Below are 19,669 nucleotides of genomic sequence, written 5' to 3'. Positions count from 1 at the left end.
AATACAAAAAATTTGCTGAGCATGGTGGCGTGTGCCTCTAATCCCAATTACGTGGGAGGCTGAGGCAGGAGAATCATTTGAACCTGGGGGGTGGAAGTTGTGGTGAGCCAAGATCGTGCCATTGCACGCCAGCCTGGGCAACAGAGTGAGACTTGGTCTCAACAAAAGAAAGAAAAAGGAAGGATGGAAGGAAGGGAGGGAGGGAGGGAGGGAGGGAGGGAGGAAGGAAGGAAGGAAGGAAGGAAGGACGGAAGGAAGGAAAGAAACTCTCTGGGGACTCCTTTATAAGGTCACTAATCCCATCAGAAGGGATCCACCCTCATGACCCGATTACCTATCAAGGTTCCATTTTCCAGAACCAGGCAGGGCATTTTGGTATATAATGCATTTCCATTAAATAGAAGTAACGTGAAAAAAATTCATATTACATTTACTGTCAGTAAGAGTTTAGTTGCAGAAACCCCAGAATTTATTGAATTTCTAACTTTTTTTTAAAAAAAAGTATTTTAAAACTGTATCTATATTATTTGGCTATTTTAGTAAATAACTCACCATACTTGTGTGTAAGTGCAAATTCTTGAAGTTTTTTATCTTTTCAAATGGAATCTGTTAATTTACCATCATAGAAATAGGATTCCCTATTGTAAAAAATTCAGCTGGTAAAAACATGTACATTAAATGCACCTTCAGGTTTTTTTTTTTTTTTTTTTTTAAGAAGTAGAAGTTACTGTGGAAGGCCGGGCACAGGCAGATCATTTGAGGTCAGGAGTTCGAGACCAGCCTGGCCAACATGGTGAAACCCCATCTGTACTAAAAATACAAAAAAATTAGCCAGGCATGGTGGTGTGTGTATGTAATCCTAGCTACTGAGACGGCTGAGGCAGGAGAATTGCTTGAGCCTGGGAAGTGGAGGTTGCAGTGAGCAGAGATCATGCCACTGCACTCCAGCCTGGGTGACAGAGTGAGACTCTCTCAAAAAAAAAAAAATAAATAAATAAAAATAAAAATAAAAATAAAAATAAAAAAATAAATAAAGAAAGAAGTTACTGTGGAAGGGTGCAGGGGCCTGTTACCATAAGAAGTGGTAAAGACAGTGTCTCTGCCCTGAGCACCATCCAGAAATACTCCCTAAACCTCTTGTCGCTATGACGTTTTGAACGGGCCATGGGGGCAACACTCACATTATCAGTGGGGATGGCCTCTTGTTGAGGCTGCCAGAGTCAATGCCCTCCTTTATCCTCTTGGTCCTGTTCTCTGCACAGCCTTCCTTTCCTGATGCTCCCCCAAGCATCCCTGATGCTCTGACCACTGCGTTGATGTATCTGTTTCCCTGGCTAAAGGCCCCAGTGATTCTTCCTGTAGTCCACTTAGGTGACTAACATGGAGGTGTGACTCTGACATTCATAGCTCCCTTGTGGCTCTAACTTATCAGGAAAAGAGTAGCCTCTTCTCATCAGGGCTACTTTTGCTTTGATTCCATCTTTCAGGTTCTCATGACTTCCCAATTCAGACAAAGCTTGGCACAAGTTACCCAGTGCCTAGACAGGAAGAAAACATCAGCCTACCTGAAAAACTACTATATCCCAAATCATTTATTCTTGGCAACCACCAGTTGTGGGGGGCAGGGGGGTCGCCCTGACTCTGTCACTTTAGAGTGAGGTGACATTCAAAATTCGTATTTAATAACCAGTTGTCTTGGGTGCTTGATCAAATCAGTGACTGACCAATCAGTATGGCCAAACCATTGCGTACTGGCTCAATATCAGATTGGGCGGGAGCCCAAACAGACAGGTCTCTGGGCCATGTTTCCAGTAGATTAGTTTTGTTTGGTATGCAGGGTAATCTTGAAATATGGTATGTGTTTGAGTGCCTTTAGGCTAAACAGCCCTGTTCCCTGTCCTAGAGTTGGCTGGCTTTACTCATTTATGTTACTCTGGGTTGCTGAAAAGCATCTGCTTGCTAGAGGCTGCTCTAAACCTTTCCTTGTGGCCTGGTCTCTATCCGGCAGCTGACAGCTCCAATTTGTTTCTTACCACGTCCTCTCAGCTTGTCTCCATGTGCGTAGGCCTTCATACAAAAGGAACTATGTGAAGCCCCCCAGTCGTGGGGCCTAAATTTCCGTAGAGGTAGGCTTCCTATTCTGAATCTGAATTATACCAATATTTCTGTGGCACATTAAATGATAATTGATTTGGAAATGAGAGACTGCATATACAAAGACAATGGCCAGACCGTATATGAAAATAGAACAGCTTATACTTACCCGCCCAGAAAACCAACTCCTTGTTTCTAACAAACAGCCCAGGAAACCAGCCTGCTTTAAGTCAGACTTGGAGGGGGTCAGATGCTATCTCAGGCAACGGTCTAGGAATTAACAATCACTTCTGGAACAATTGGTCTAAAACGGCCAGGACTTGAAGAATGACTGACAGCTTCCCTAATTTTTGTCCCCTCTTCCAACTTAGGACCAACCAGAGAAAGGCAAATATGCAACAGGATACCAGTTTCTAGCTAGGCGGCCCACAGCTTCGCCATGCCAGCTGCCTGCAATCAGGGCACACGGGAAGCCTTCCCCTTTTTCCACTGTAAGGCTTTTCCACTCTGCCTGCCTTTGAGTTCTTGGCCAAAATGCAACTGATGGTGGCCGACTCCCTTGTTATAGCAAGCCCTGAATAAGTAGACTTTTCTTTTTTCCTTTGGTTTGTATTCATTTAATTTCCACAGAAATAAATTCAATCATATTTAGATAATCAAAGTAATAGTAAAGGCCATTAGCAAAATGGCAAAATAGAGAGGAAAAATAAGAATCTTGTATTCCGTAAAAGTTTAAGAGGAGTCTGTTTTTCAGGATGCTTTGAATCTCCTCCATGGATCACTTCTCCAATTTTTCCTGTCACCACAGAAATTTACAGTATTAATAAAACAACTCATGTTAAAATGTTGAACTTTGCTACTTCCAAACTGAAAACTTTTTGAAGCTTAAGGCAGTTATTTCTGCAAAAGATGGCTTTGGGTTTATTAATTTAAAAGAATGCAGGAAGTATTTGAAATATTGTCATCTGGGTGACTTACATTTATAAATGCTCTACTGTCTCACCATAATTAAAATAAAATGAAAAGAGTTTGAAATATACTTAGAGCTTAAAACATGAAAATAATTCTTTTTAACATGAATAATTATCCCACCAGTTTTATAATCTAATACAAATCAAAGTAAAAGAAAAATGCTAGATATTTAAATTATGAGAAATCCTATGAATTCTGGGAACTTAGAAACGTTACCCACATATTTGTATTCCAGAATCCTCATTCTAGAAATTCTTTCCTCAAAGATGTTGCAAAGAAGCGGAGCCAATGGTGTCTTTTTCAATATGACCTAAAACATATAAAGCTCTCTATGAAGGATGCCTGGTTTGGAATCCAAATTTAACAATAATTTACGTCACATTTGAACTGGGATGCAGACTAGACATCCATAGGCTTTGCCTGTGTTTTTCTTATTTATTCCTCTAAAATTAGAGTAGGCCGGGTGCAGTGGCTCACGCCTGTAGTCCCAGCACTTTGGGAAGCCGAGACGGGCGGATCACGAGGTCAGGAAATTGAGACCATCCTGGCTAACACGCTGAAACCCTGTCTCTACTAAAAAAACATGAAAAAATTAGCTGGGTGTGGTGGTGGGCGCCTGTAGTCCCAGCTACTCAGGAGGCTGAGGCAGAAGAATGGCATGAACCCGGGGAACAGGCCTTGCAGTGAGCCGAGATTGTGCCACTGCACTCCAGCCTGGGTGATAGTGCAAGACTCTGTCTCAAAATAAATAAAATAAAATAAAATAAAATAAAATAAAATTAGAGGGTTTTTTTTTTTTTTTTTTCTCTCGTTGCCCAGGCTGGAGTGCAATGGCATGATCTCAGCTCACTGCAACCTCCGCCTCCTGGGTTCAAGCAATTCTCTTGCCTCAGCCTCCTGAGTAGCTGGGATTATAGGCACCCACCACCGTGCCTGTCTAATTTTTGTATTTTTAGTAAAGACAGGGTTTCGCCATGTTGGTCAGGCTGGTCTTGAACTCTTGACTTTGTGATCCACCTGCCTTGGCCTCCCAAAGTGCTGGGATTACAGGTGTGAGCCACCACACCCAGTCCCAACCTTTATGATTCTTAACTCTAGGCAGAGAGAGGTAGAGGAGAGAATACTGTAGAAACTTTGTTGTATTTTCTAACTTTTCAGGAGTCACTTTAGCATTGACCATAGTATCCTTTAAACATATGCATATTACTCATATTTGATTTTTAAATTGTAAATTCTTCAGAGAATTCCCCAAATACTCCCTTTCTGGGTCTTCATTGGTTGGTGTATTTTGAAGAAACGGACATTAAAGGTGTTCAATGCATACTTTTTGGCAAATCGATTAAATGCAAACCGATTTTATATTAGGCTCAATTTGGAAGACAAGTGTGCTGAAACAGTAAGTCACTTAACACTTATTTTGTATTATTTGACTTACTGCTCCCTACTCTTTTCTAGAGTTAATTCACATTGACTGTATATCTTTTGATTTATTGATTATTCCCCTGCCTCTTGTGTAAAATGAGAATATCTCATATTCACTTGATCTCAGGTTTTTTTTTTTTTTTTTTTTTTTTTTGTTGTTGTTTTTTTTTGAGATGGAGTCTCGCTCTGTCGCCCAGGCTGGAGGGCAGTGGCACAATCTCAGCTCACTGCAAGCTCCGCCTCCTGGGTTCACGCCATTCTCCGGCCTCAGCCTCCCGAGCAGCTGGAATTACAGGCGCCCACCACATGCCCGGCTAATTTTTTGTATTTTTAGTAGAGACGGGGTTTCACCGTGTTAGCCAGGATGGTCTCCATCTCCTGACCTTGTGAGCCACCCGCCTCGGCCTCCCAAAGTGCTGGGATTACAGGCGTGAGCCACCGCGCCTGGCCTGATCTCAGGTTTTTATGGATTGAATGGAGCTACAGTGTTCTCCCAGATCTGCCTGTCCTCTGCAGACATGAATCTTCTCTGCTTTTTTCAAGTTTGGTGTTTATCACAATCACCTGGAGGGCTGGTTATAACTTGGAGTGCTAGGCCCTGCCCCTAGAGTTTCTGATTCTGTGAGCCTGGGATGGGGCCCAAGATTTTATTGCATATATAATAAGTCGCCAGGGATGCCGATGCTGCCAGTCTCAGGACCACACTTTCAGATCTGCCGCTATTGTGCCATTTACAAATTAATATGAATTCCACAGCACACTTGTATGTGTGTGCGTGTAGGGTGTGTGTGTGTGTGTGTGTGTGTGTGTGTGTGTGTGTGTGTGTAGGTGGTGGTGTTGGTGGTAGGAATAGGGGTAGTGTTTCACCAGGCAGGACCTGGCCATAGAAAAGGTTGCAGGTGTAGGTCATTGTGAGAAAGCCACAGAGGTCCTGGAAAGAGCCCAGGTCCCAAAGGCATAAGGATGTCAGGAACTGACATGTTCCTGACAGCTGGATGCTTCTCCCATTTAGATTTCTCTGAACTGAAATTCTAGATGGTTTAATTACTCCATAAGGTTTGCTAAATTGCCACATCTCAGTCTCACATACAACGCTGGTATCTACATTCTATGCTCTCAGACTATGCATTAAAACTGTGCACTGGTGGAGTAAGCTAGGTAAATATTTGTACATTTCACTGCACACAGCTACTGCTTACGTTCTCTTGTTCTTCTGCTCTATCTTAAGGAATCTGTGTGAGTCAGCCAGTTAAAATGCTGGCTGGGAGGTAATTAGCTGGGAATTTTAACCCCATCATAGTCATTTACCTGCTTGAAGAATGAAGTGGATGGGCACTTTAGTGAGTCTAGCAACCTGTTTCTTTCTCTGTCAAATGCAAGAAATTCTTTGTGAGTTGCTGGATGGCTCAAATTATATTCTGGAGCTTATTCTGAAAACAGGCAAATGTCAGTCCAATAGAACATCAGCGCACATTGATATATAAAGTTGCAGGGAGATGAAAGGCTCTGAAAGAACTCTATGAGTGTCTGGTCTTAACACTCTCTTAGGTTTTGATGGTACATTGTCTTTTTCGTTTCAACTCTGTTTTAAATTTTTTATTATGTAAATTTTTAGACATACCCAGAATTAGAAAGAATAGCATAATAAAACTTGATGGTACCATTAATTCAGTCTCAATAATTGTCAATAGTTTGCCAATTGTGTTTAGTCAGTCCCCACTCTTGGTTTCCTTGTGGTCTGGTCTCTATCTGGCAGCTATTAACTCCAATTTGTTTCTTACCACAATCTCTCAGCTCGTCTCCACGTATGTAGACCTTCATCCAAGTGGAATTGTGTGAAGCCTCCCCTGGCTGTGGGGCCTATATTTCCATAGAGGTAGCCTCCCTATTCTGGATCTGAGTTATACCAAGATTTCAGTGGCACATTAAATGATAATTGATTTGGAAATGAGAGACTGCATAAACAAAGACAATGGCCAGACCGTATATGAAAATAGAACAGCTTACACCTACCCGCCCAGAAAACCAACCCCTTGTTTCCAACAAACATCCCAGGAAACCAGCCTGCTTTAAGTCAGAGTCGGAGGGGGTCAGATGCTATCTCGGGCAATGGTCTAGGAAGTTAACAGTCACTTCTGGAACAATTCGTCTAAAATGGCCAGGACTTCACAAATTTTACTGGTAAATACTTCAGTATGAATCTCTAGCAGATAAGGGCTTTAGGACAATATAACCACAATACTATCACCATACTTAAAAAAATTATTATTTTAAATATCATCAGTCCATGTTCAAATTACCTTGTCTCAACAAATTTTTTAATAGTACATTTGTTCAAATCAGGACCCGTACAAGCTCCTTTGCTGACTTTGGTCGATATATCTCTTAAGCCTCTATTATTATTTAACACTTTCTCCTCCCCCTTTTTTTCAAACCATTTATTTGTTGAAAATATGCCATTTTTCCTGTTGAATTTCCCACATCCTGGTCTTATGTGATTGTATCCTGTGGTATTGTTTATATACTTTCTATATAGCCCATAGTTCTTGTTAACCGGTAGTTAAGTCAAGAGACACAATTAAATTTAGGTTTCTTTTTTTCAGGGCCAAGAATATTTTATTGGCAATGTTTAAATCAACAGAGACCCAGTGTCCATTTGTCCCACTTTTCATGATGCTAAGGTTGATGGGTTTAGATGTCATCATTCACCTGTCATCTGTTTTCCCATCAACTACCATTTATGATTATTGCCGAAATCCGTTGTCTTGGTAGGGGTTGCAAAATGACATATTTCTGATTATTTTTCTCATAATCATTGATTTTTAATTAGAATTCTTCTATGGAGAAGAGCTTTCCCTCACATCTATTTGATTAACCTGAAGCACAGTTCATAAATGAGAAGCAAGATAAATGCTGCATTCTGTACCTTTATTTATCCAATTTCAGAATAATGAGCCCAGCAATAGCCAAAAATGATTAGTCTGGTTTTCATTTTTCAAAATATCATTATGAACTTACAGATTTGATATACATATTCACATGTTATCTATTAATATACTAAAAGATTTGATATATATCTAAAATATTTAATATATTTCAATCAATGAGTTTCAGTTGACAATCCATTGCAATGAATGCTAAATTTATCTCCACGTTGTTTAATAGAATTGCTCTTAAACTCAGTGTAAAACTGCTTTCCTACTATCTTGTTTATTTTTGAAATGCAACTGTACTTAGAGTTAAAATATTCTTATTGTAGAAAATTTAGAGAATAAAGCCCCACATAAAGATGAAAGTGAAAATCACCTGTATTCTTCCCACTCAAAAAGATTTCCCTTTATAAATGTCAAATTTCCCTCTATTGTTTTGCTCTTATATGTATCATTAAATACTCTTCAGCCTGTCATTATAATCACTCCCTCAGAAGTGCTTTCAGCCACCCCTCATCTTCGCCTCATTGCACGTGTCTAGCCAAACCTCAACCCTCTTCATCTCTGCACCTGTGTCTGTTACTGGAAACTATTAACTGAACCGTTTCCTTCATTTGATGATCTAAGGCCTCCACAGGCATGCACTGTGACCCAGAAACCTTCGTGTGTTTCCCAGAACTATTCATATGTTCTCCTCAAACCCTCCCCCAACCCTTCCCTCTTTAGTCCTCACTGGGCTATTGACCTTGTTCCACACTTCAGTGAAGTAAAAACCTTCAGATGATAACTCTAACATTCCTGATGAAAACGTAACAAAAACTTATCTGCAGTTAGTGCCCCCCTTCTTTCCTCCTGGCGCAATGGAGGGCATTTTCTTTCTCGTAGCAAAGTCCAGTCCCTCCCCTTCTCTGCATCCAATGCTCTTTGACCTTTTAAAACACTTCACTCTGTTTATCTTCTCTCTTTTCTTTTATCAACTTCCCCTTATCATCTACTGGATCATTTCTGTAACCATATTCTAATTTACCAACTCTATCTTAAAAACAACACCAACAACAAACACAGTCACTTCTTTGGTTCCCTGTCTCCCTGAAGGTACCATCCATTTCTGTATTATTCTGCATTGCCAGACTTCTCAAGAGTTGTTAACTAGATGAGTTCCGCTTTTTTAACTCTTTTTTTTTTTTTTTAATTCCAGTCTGGTTGCTCTCCAGCCCCATCACTGTACTAAAATTTCTTGCCTCAGGGTCACTGGAAATCCACATAGCCACATGCAATGTACACTTCTCTGTCTTCATCTTACCCTTTCAGCAGCATTGGGTGGAGTGGACCATTTGTTTCTTGAAATACTCTTCCCTTGGTTATCATCAGGCCATTGTTTCTCTGCTTTCCAAACTCACTGGCTTCTCACAGCTAGCTTTTCAGCCAGCTTCTATTTCTCCTTTTAAGTGTTGACAGTACTGGGTCCTCTTCTCTTCTCCTGTTACCGTTTTTCACTGGGTGATTCCATTAATTTGCAGCTTTAAAAATCTCATTAGGACTCAAGACTCCAAAGTTTATACCTTCAACCCATTTTTTTCTGAGCACCATATCTGGCTCTGCTTACTTGACAGTTCAACCTGGATGTCCTACAAACATCTCAAATTAAACATGTCCAAGATAGAACTTCTCATTTCCCCTCCATGAATCAATTCCTCCTCTATCTGTCCTATGCCAATAAATGGCAGCATTATCCATCAGTTGCCCAATTCAGAAATCTGAGTCAGTCCCGATTTTCCCTTTCCCATAACTCCCATATATCAGGTGCAGCAACCCCATTTGATTGTTCCCCCTAAAACATCTTGACTGTCAACTTTTCTCTGTCTCCATGGCGAACAGACTGGCCATGGCTCATCCTTCACCTGTACTATGTCAACACCTCTTTGATGGGTCTTTCAATTCATACTTATTCTCTACAATCCATTTTCCACATTATGAGCAAGAACATAAATTAAACCTTACATTAAAACTTCAGTGGCTTTCATTACATGTGTAATAAATCCAAACTCTGTACAAGGGCTGGATGGCTCTACAGATCCTGTCTCCCGATATCTCTCCAGCCTCAGGCTAAGCTACTCCCTACACCAGAGTCACTCTTACTCAAACACACTTAAATCTTCCTGCCTCAGGCTGTTTGTATCTGCTGTACCCTCTGCTTAAAATGCTTTTCTCCCTGCTATTGCCATGTGTGACTTCTTATCCATAGGAAATCAGCTTAAATATTGTCATGTTGAAGCTTTTTCTTTTCTTTTTTCTTTTTTTTTTGAGACAGAGTCTCGCTCTGTCGCCCAGGCTGGAGTGCAGTGGTATAATCTTGGCTGACTGCAAGCTCCGCCTTCCAGGTTCAAGGGGTTCTCCTGCCTCAGCCTCCCGAGTAGCTGGGACTACAAGTGCACGCCACCATGCCCAACTAACTTTTGTATTTTTAGTAGAGAGAGGGTTTCACCAGTTTGGCCAGGCCGGTCTCCAACTCCTGGCCTCAAGTGATCTGCCCGCCTCAGCCTCCCAAAGTGCTGGGATTACAGGTGTGAGCCTGGCCCACGTTGAAGCTTTTTCTGACTGGTGTAATTAAAGTATGTCTCCCTCAGTTATTTTCTATTTTATCTTCTTGATGATTATATTCATAGACATTTTCACACTATATAAATATTTATGATAATCATGTGTTGCTTAATAACAGGAATATGTTCTGAGAAATGCATCTTTGTCATTGTGCGAACATTACAAGTGTATTTACACAAACCCAGATGGTATAGCCTACTACACACCTAGCCTATGTGGTATAGCCTATTGCTCCTGGGCTACAAACCTGTACAGCATGTTACTGCCCTGAATACTGTAAGCAACTGTAACACAATGGTATTTATGTATCTAAACATAGGAAAGGTACAGTAAAAACATGAAATAATCTTAGGGGACCACTGTTGTACAAGTGGCCTGTCTGGAATGTCAGTATGTGATGTGTGGCTGTATTTGTTTGTTTGTTTTTTTTTTCTGTTTTCCATACTGAATGTGTTATAGGAAAGGGGTCTGGATCCAGACCCCAAGAGAGGGTTCTTGGATCTCGCACAAGAAAGAATTCAGGGCAAGTCTGCAGTGCCAAGTGAAAGCAAGTTTAAGTAAAGGAATAAAAGAATGGATACTCCATAGACAGAGCAGCCCCGAGGGCTGATGGTTGCTCATTTTTATGGTTATTTCTTGATGATATGCTGAACAAGGGGTGGATTATTCATGCCTCCCCTTTATAGACCGTATAGGGTAACGTCCTGATGTTGCCATGGCATCTGTAAACTGTCATGGCGCTGGCAAGAGTGTAGCAGTGAGGACGACCAGAGGTCACTCTCGTCGCCTTTTTGGTTTTGATGGGTTTTGGCTGGTTCCTTTACTACAACCTGTTTTATTAGCACAGTCTTTATGACCTGTACTTTTGCTGACCTCTGATCTCATTCTGTGACTTAGAATGCCTTAGCCCTCTGAGAACGCAGCCCAGTAGGTTTCAGCCTCGTTTTACCCAGCTCCTATTTAAGATGGAGCTGCTCTGGTTCACACGCCTCTGACAAATCTAATCTTCGTGAGAGTCGAGAATATATTATTCACTTTCAATTCTTAGTGTTTAGCTTAGTGTCTGGCACATGGTACACTGTAATCATTTGTTGTATTAATAAAATAATTCTACATTATTGTTTTTAGTGGCAAACATTTTCTGAGTTCTTACTGTTTACAGACCCAAGCCTGGTTCTTGAGAATACACTGTTGAATAAGACAACCTGGTCCTGTTTTCAAGGTGCTCCCATCTACCAGAGGGTGCAATTGTGTACCTAGGCAGATACAAAATAAGCATGCTTTTGTACAAGTAGATTCAAAATCATATAATGCAATTAATTTTATAGGAGAAGTATAGAGCACTTTTGGATGAAAGAAAAAGGACACCTTGGGGCCACATTTATTTTAATAAAACTCTCATTTGACACAGGCTCCTTCCAATTTTTTACTATTTTATACGTCTTTATAGATGTATATTATGTATAATCTATACATAGTCCCTAGAATGGAATCTTAGGACTTAGTGGGTCAATGGTCATTAAATAATTTTGAAACTTGGGATTTCACTGCCAAGTTTTGCTTTTCTAATATTAAGTGGCATGTTTCCTATTTTCAAAGTGTTTTTGCCATCATTGACATCATCATAATTGAAAATTTGACAGTTTGTATGAGAAAATAGTGTCTCATTATTTTAATTTTAACTGCAATGATTATTAGTGAAGTAAAACTTCTCTTGAACCTGTATTTGCCATTTTGTATTTGTTTCTCAGATTGCTTCATGTTCTTAACTTATCTTTATATTAAGGGGTTCATGTTTTCCTTGATTTATAACATTTCTTTATATGTTATAGAAACAATGACGTTATGATATATGACTTGATTATATCATTATATATGATAATGCTAACTTCATTATCATATATGATCTAAGTATATTTTCCCAGCTCTTCATTTACTTTTAATTTTTGTTGTCTTTATGTTTTTGATGTTGAAGGATTACATATTTAATCTTTTAAATATCAAAGTTTTAATTTAGAACTTCTTAGAAAGACTTTTTCTGCCTAAGATTATGAAAATAATCATCCATCACTTCTAGCACTTACCTGTTTTCATTTTTTTCATGGCTGAAAATTGATTTTGGTGTAAAAAGTAAAGTGGAAATGCAGGTTAATTGGTTTTTCCAAAGAACATTGCTCTTTACACACTTTTTCTCCCTAATTTGACCTACTAAAATTATTTGAGTATAGATGGGAAACGTCAATTTTTAGCTACGCAAAGACCACTCCTGAATGGTTGTTATTCATTTTCCATGCTCTTTGGTGGAATGTTTGGCATATGACTGAGTTACAAATAATGGAAGCAGGCTGAAGTCATAGGTATAACTTCCAGAAAGTATACTTGGAGGGTAGGGATTGTGCATCTTTCTCCTTTTTCCTTTCTGCAGGGTAAATTCCAGGCATCATATTTTTAGCTGGAGAATCCATATTGGCGAAGGACCACACACACTAGGATAGCAATGCAGAAAGCTCAGCATATCTGGGGTCCCCAGTGACTCTGTGGAACTTCTACGTCCGCCCAGACCGCCTGCTTCTGACTTTCCCCCGCTTTTTTTTCATGTCAGATGTTTAATGTGCCAATGATGGAACAAGGTTTGAGGCAGGCACATCTCACACATGAACGTGAAAACCCAATCATCGCACTTACAAACCACAAAATGGTCTACCTCTGGATTTTTTAGAATAAGAAATCAAAACCACAGGTTTTAAAGCCACTATTAATTTAGTTTATCTTAGCTGTTTCAATATCATGTTATTTAATAGTTTGTATTTTTACTCTACTTCGCAGTTTTTATTGTCTTATATTTTCTGAATTTGAGCCATATTTTGTTTCAGTTTCTCATGACTTGGAAGTTACATAGCCTCCTCAGAGTCTTCTAGTAATTGACTTTAAATTTTAAAGATACATTCTTTAACACATTTTTCTGATCATGTGTCCTCATTTGAAATAGCATGATAAATATATTGCACTTCTATTTTTGTCTTCTACCATGCTGGATTTTGCTAATACAACCCATGTAATTACTCTTAAATTATTTATAATCATTTCATATATTTTTTCTTTTTAAGTTTACTTTGTATCATTTGTATTTGTGTTTGTAATAATGCTTATTTAGACTAAATTCACCACAGGAATAATTTCAGTTCTTGATACTATTTATTTTCTAATACAGTGCTCTCAGGCTTGTGATCTTAATTTTTCTTTCCATCTTTTTTTTTGTCTTTGAGACAGGGTTTTACTCTGTTACTCAGGCTGGTGTGCAGTGGTGCAATCTGAGCTCACTGCAACCTCCACCTCATGGTTCAAGCAATTCTCAGGCTTCAGCCTTTGGAGTAGCTGGGATTACAGGGGTGCACCACCACACCAAGCTAATTTTTGTATTTTTAATAGAGGGGATTTCACCATGTTGACCAGACTGGTCTCGAACTCCTACCCTCAAATGATCTGCCCACCTCGGTCTTCCCAAGTGTTGGGATTACAGGCATGAGCCACCGTGCCTGGCCTCTTTCTTTCTTTTCTTAAAGACATTTTTAGGGTAATTTTTTTTTTTTCCCCAAGAAAGGTATTATTATAAGCCCTTATATAAGATCTTAGGTGTTTATAAATATTTTTCCTGTTGTCTGAATTGAAAATTCTTAGTTTCCACATTTTTTTCCTTAAAACTGTAAACATTTCATGTGTGTGTATATTTAAAACTTAATTCTATACAGAAGTATAAGATCATCTTGACTTCGTTTTTTCTTAGTGACCAGGTGTTTTCCAAGTGAATGTTTACACGATATCGTTCTGTTTTGTAGTTATAGTTTCAGAATGTTTTATGTGTAATTTATATGTTCATCTGTTTATTTTGTGGATCATGGGGAGTGAGTCTTTTTGCTTGCACAGTTAAGACTTTTTCAGCTTAAAAGCATTTTCTTTGTTCCTGATTTTGGTTATTGCTTTGCTTGTATTATCTTGGTATTCTCCTAAGAAAGACACTAAATTATTTATTTGGCTTTCCAAACTCTCCTTCAAGATCATCTTCTTGCTCATCGCTTGTATCTTTGTTTTTACCTTCTCTTTTAAAAGGTTCTGAAATTTGCCCTCCACCAGATGCCTTTGATTTGTCGTAGCGACATCTGCTTTGCATGTGCTCTTTTACCCTGCTATTAGCCTTTCAGTCTCTCTCCTCTGACCCTTCCTGCGCACTTTTAGTAAGTAGTGTGTTGTTATTATGATTTTAAAATCTCAGCTTGAGTTTAATTTAATTTCATCTTTTCATCTCTTCTTGAGTTCATGTCAACCTATTCACTTTCTGTGGCTCTTTGAAGAAGCCAGGCTGTCTTGTGGCTTGTTGAAAGCACCTAGTTTCCTAGAGCTTAATTCTGGTTCTTTCGGTAGATAATTCTCAGAGATTGGCTCTGTCTCTGAGTCTATAGTTGTTGTTCCCTTTTTCCTAGTCTCATATTGTTTGCAAGGCCTCAAGCTCTCTTTTTAAAATTTTAATTAAATTTAATTTTAAGTTCCAGGATACATGTGCAGGACATGCAGGTTTGTTACATACATATACATGTGCTATGGTGTGTGCTGCACCTATCAACCCATCACCTAGATGTTAAACCCCTCACACATTAGCTATTTATCCTGATGCTCTCCCTCCACCTCCCCCACTCCCCAAACAGGCTCCAGTGTGTGTTGTTCCCCTCCTAGTGCCCATGTGTTCTCATTGTTCAGCTCCCACTTATAAGTGAGAACATGGAGTGTTTGGTTTTCTGTTCCTGTATTAGTTTGCTGAGGATAATGGCTTCCAGCTCTATTCATGTCCCTGCAAAGGACATGATCTCTTTCCTTTTTATGGTTGCATAGTATTCCACGGTGTATATGTACCACATTTTCTTTATCCAGTCTATCATTGATGGGCATTTGGGTTAATTCTATGTTTTTGCTGTTGTAAATGGTGCTGCAGTGAACATACACATGCATATACCTTTATAATAGAATGATTTATATTCCTTTGGGTAGATACCTAATAATGGGATTGCTGAGTCACATAGTATTTCTGGTTCCAGGTCTTTGAGGAATTGCCACACTGCCTTCCACAATGGTTGAACTAATTTACATTCCCACCAACAGTGTAAAAGTGTTCCTGTTTCTCCACAGCTTCACCAGCACCTGTTGTTTCTTAACTTGGAGAATCATCATTCTGACTGGTGTGAGATGCTGTTTCATTGTGGTTTTGATTTGCATTTCTCTAGTGATGTTGAGCTTTTTTCATATGTTTGTTGGCTGCAAAAATGTTCTGTTTTGAGAAGTGTCTGTTCATGTCCTTTGCCCAATTTTTAATGTTTTGTTATGTTTTTTTTTTTTTTTTTTTTTTTTTTTTTTTTTTTTACATTTGTTTAAGTTCCTTGTAGATTCTGGATATTAGACCTTTGTCAGATGGTTAGATTGTAAGAATCTTCTCCCATTCTGTAGGTTTTCTGTTTACTCTGACAGTTTTTTTTTTTTTTTTTTCCTGTGCAGAAGCTCTTTGGTTTAATTAGATCCCATTTATCAACTGTAGCTTTTGACGTTTTCGTCATGAAATCTTTGCCTGTGCCTATGTCCTGAATGGTATTGCCTAGATTTTCTTCTAGGGTTTTTATAGTTTGGGGTATTAAATTTAAATCTTTAATCCATCTTGAGTTAATTTTTGTATGAGGTACAAGGAATGGGTCTGGTTTCAGTTTTCTGTATATGGCTAACCAGTTTTCCCAGCACCACTTATTAAATAGGGAATCCTTCCTCCATTGCTTGTTTTTGTCAGGTTTTTCGAAGGTCAGATGGTTGTAGATGTACAGTCTTATTTCTGAGATCTCTATTCTGTTCCATTGGTCTATGTGTCTGTTTTCATACCAGTACCATGCTGTTTAGGTAATCGTAACCTTATAGTATAGTTTGAAGTCAGATAGTGTGATGCCTCCAACTTTGTTATTTTTGCTTAGAATTATCTTGGTTATACGGGCTCTTTTTTTGGTTCCATATGAATTTTAAAGTAATTTTTTTTTTTTCTAATTCTGTGAAGAATGGCAATGGTAGTTAAATGGGAATAGTTCTGAATCTACAAGTTACTTTGGGCAGTATGACCATTTTTGTGATATTGATTCTTCCTATCCATGAGCATGGAATGTTTTTCCGTTTGTTTGTGTCCTCTCTGATTTCCTTAGCAGTAGTTTGTAATTCTCCTTAAATAGGTCCTTCACTTCCCTTGTTAGCTGTATTCCTAGATATTTTATTCTCTTTGTAGCAATTGTGAATGAAAGTTCATTCATGAGTTGGCTCTCTGCTTGTCTATTGTTGGTGTATAGAAATGCTTGTGATTTTTGCACATTGATTTCTTATCCTGAGACTTTGCTGGAGTTGCTTATCAGCTTAAGCTTTTGGCCTGCCCAAGCCCTTTTTTTTTCTTCCTTAGTCATAAAGGAAAAAATGATCTAGATTTGGCATCTTCCATAGAAAAGAGGAATAGGTATGTTTGCCTTTCTCACATGGATAGCCGAAGGCGAGTCTTTATGTGTAGTCCCATCTAAAGTGTCTAGGAAGCTCCCATGGACGTGGTGCTGGCATACTGAAGTGGGATCTTCTACTCCTGCTTGATTTTCTGACCTTCTGAGAGTGACATGCTAAAAACTGAAATCTCCAGCATGGTCTGCCACTGGAACCTTCATTCTTGCCCTGCCTGCCCCACAGTGCTTAAAATATTAGAATAATATTGCTATTGCTTAAGAAAGAATCACTTCTGCTGGTGCCAATGACTCGCTGTTTCTTGAAGGAGTTACAAGTTTTGAAAATGTGCAGGAAAATGATGAGGTAGAAACATTCTGATCACCTCAAAACAGTACCTGTTCAGTAGCAAAGCCACAGCTTTTTTTTTTTTTTTTTTTTTTTTTTTTTTTTTTTTTTTTTTTTTTTTTGTGGTTATTAGCTAGGGCAGACTGATATGGACATTCAAGATGCCATTCACCTTATTTGGACAAAGCTGTATGGACTACAGATTGATTTTCACAATTCCACTCCACCTAATTCATAATTAGAAATTCTAAAGCCAGGCGTGGTGGTTTACACCTATAATCCCAGCACTTTAGGTGGCTGAGGCAGGAGAACCACTTGAGCCCAGGAGTTTGAGACCAGTCTGTGCAATATAGCACAACCTAGACTTTACCAAAAAATCAAAAAATTAGCCAGGTATGGTGGCGTGTGCCTGTGATCCCAGCTACTTGGGAGGCTGAGGCAGGAGGATCCTTTGAGCCCAGAAGGTTGAGGCCACAGTGAGCCCTGATCATGCCACTGCAATCCAACCTCAGTGACAGAGCAAGACCTTGTCTCAAAAAAAAAAAAAAAAAAAAAAAAAAATTCTGACAGTAATTAGAGTGTTACTCTTTGCCTTTATAAAGCGTTTTAGCAAGACTTTGGAGAGGGTGCTGCAGGAGGTGTTAACTGGGCACCCTTTAAACAGGAAAGTCCTCGTGATGTCACTTCTGGATTAAAAGATATGCATATGTAATTGACATTTCTTGCACATTCATAATTTGCCAAGTACCATGCCCACTGCTTGATAAATATTATCTAACTTAATCTTTATAATGACCCTGTGAAGTCAATGTTATATGGTTTCTGTTTGCAGATGAGACACTGGGTTAGGAGGGTCAAGTAACCTTCCCAAGGTCATTGTACTAGGAATAGGAGGCCACGTGGTGAGAGTTCTCATGAATGCCTTCTGGTTCTAGGTACATGGCCTTATACAAAAGTCCTTCTCAAACCCAGGTACCTGGAAGATAGAAAGGACTGTCTTTTTCTTTCTTTCTTTCTTTTGAGATGGAGTTTCGCTCTTGTTGCCCAGGCTGAAGTACAATGGCGCGATCTTGGCTCACCGCAACCTCCCCCTCCCAGGTTCAAGCAATTCTCTTGCCTCAGCCTCCAGAGTAGCTGGGATTACAGGCACGCGCCGCCATACCCAGCTAATTTTGTATTTTCAGTAGAGACGGGGCTTCTCCATGTTGGTCAGGCTGGTCTTGAACTCCCGACCTCCGGTGATCCACCCGTCTCAGCCTCCCAAAGTGCTGGGATTACAGGTGTGAGCCACTATGCCTGGCAGAAAGGACTTTCTAATAACTTTCTATTGTCTTTAATTTGGGAGGAGTGGCTCTTCCTCATTACTATAATTTAAATGTGTTTGTTAACAGAGCAAGTTTTCTACTCAAAGGCTGCCTCTTTTAAGGGAAGCAAAGGGAACTTGCTTTAATCATCCCATTGACAATTCTTTTGTCTTAAAATTTGCTGCAGCCTGTGACCTGGGAAGAGACCATCTAAACACCTCTGTTTGTCTTCTAGCATCTCATTTTTATTCCAGCCAGCTGGGAGTGAAGTGATCTGACTCTCTCAAATGCCAGTTGCTTCTTTTTAATCTTGTCTTCTAGGAAAACAATTTATCCTCCTATTAGCAATATAAATTCCAGTGATCTATTCTTGGAAAAGCCTATTCAAACAAAAATACTGACTTTGATCTGATAACTTCGTAAGAATACGCTAGGATTCCAATTTAAATTTTGACTTGTTACTTTTTGAATCAGCTCCTTCCTCCTCTATTTCTTAATTAGTAGACCCATGAGAAATCAAAATGGATGAAAGAAGGGGGGAGATATGTGCAGTTGCTCAATGATAGGATAACTTAATAATAGTTCTTTCATTTGGGGGCAGAGGAGCCATGAAAGAGAAGGGCACACCATCCTTAAATGCCTACTCTGTATCAGGTACTATACTAGATATAATTAGTTGGTCTTACTTTGGAACACTACTAGGCCTGAGCCAGGGCCTACTGACTCATAAAAGTTTAGAGTTGGAAAGAATCTCAAAGGTCATTTAGTCCAGCCGTTACCTATTTGGTGAGTCCTCCAGCAATATGTTATTTTGCGCTTTCTAGTCCCCTTTTGAACTCTCTATTCCCCACTGCAGCTTATTCCATGGTTAATAATTCTAATTATCAGAAAGTTTTTTCTCCAGGTAACGTCCATCCAGGATTCCTCTTTCTATCCTCTATAACCCAAACAGTATGATGAATCTGTCCTCCCCATGGTAATCTTCCAGGTTTTGGAATTTGGACATTAAGTGGCCCACAGGGCTACTCCAGGCCAAATGTTATGTTTAGATTTAGGGTTAGTGTGACTTGAGACTCACCGGCCACCTTCAGAGTTCCTGCAGCCCTCCACATCTCATTTTTCCCTGTGGCTCTGGGCTAAGTGTGCATAGTTGAGATCATTCCATAGCCCCTTCACTCTAAATAAATACTACTTTAGGCATCAAGACGTATTATTATCCATATATTCACCACCACTTAGGTGTCTACAAAGTATACATGCTTTATGTATATTAACTTTATCCCATACAAAATCCTTGGATAATAGGCATTAGAACTATATGAAACTGTCATATTTGTAGGTCAGAAATGGTTGAATATTAGCAACTTCAAATGACTTAATTATTACAAATCAGATTTGACAGATGAGAAAAATGGAGACTTGGAAATGTCATTCATACCCACAAAGCCAGCAAGAGGAGGCTGAGGTCTACACCTGAATCTGTTGAGGTCTACATCT

General features: G+C 39.3%; 1 non-coding gene across 1 annotated transcript; it reads right to left on the bottom strand.

Annotated features, from left to right (window-relative positions):
- Window positions 1-12,615: 12,615 nt before the first annotated feature.
- On the bottom strand, window positions 12,616-12,719 carry LOC123572676 (small nucleolar RNA U13). The gene has a single exon (XR_006697225.2). It is a non-coding gene; the product is annotated as a small nucleolar RNA U13 (small nucleolar RNA).
- Window positions 12,720-19,669: the final 6,950 nt, after the last annotated feature.

Source organism: Macaca fascicularis, chromosome 3, assembly GCF_037993035.2.
Source record: "Macaca fascicularis isolate 582-1 chromosome 3, T2T-MFA8v1.1".
Taxonomy (NCBI): Eukaryota; Metazoa; Chordata; class Mammalia; order Primates; family Cercopithecidae; genus Macaca; species Macaca fascicularis.
Note: the sequence above shows the minus strand (reverse complement) of the source record. Positions and strands in the feature narration are given on the sequence as shown.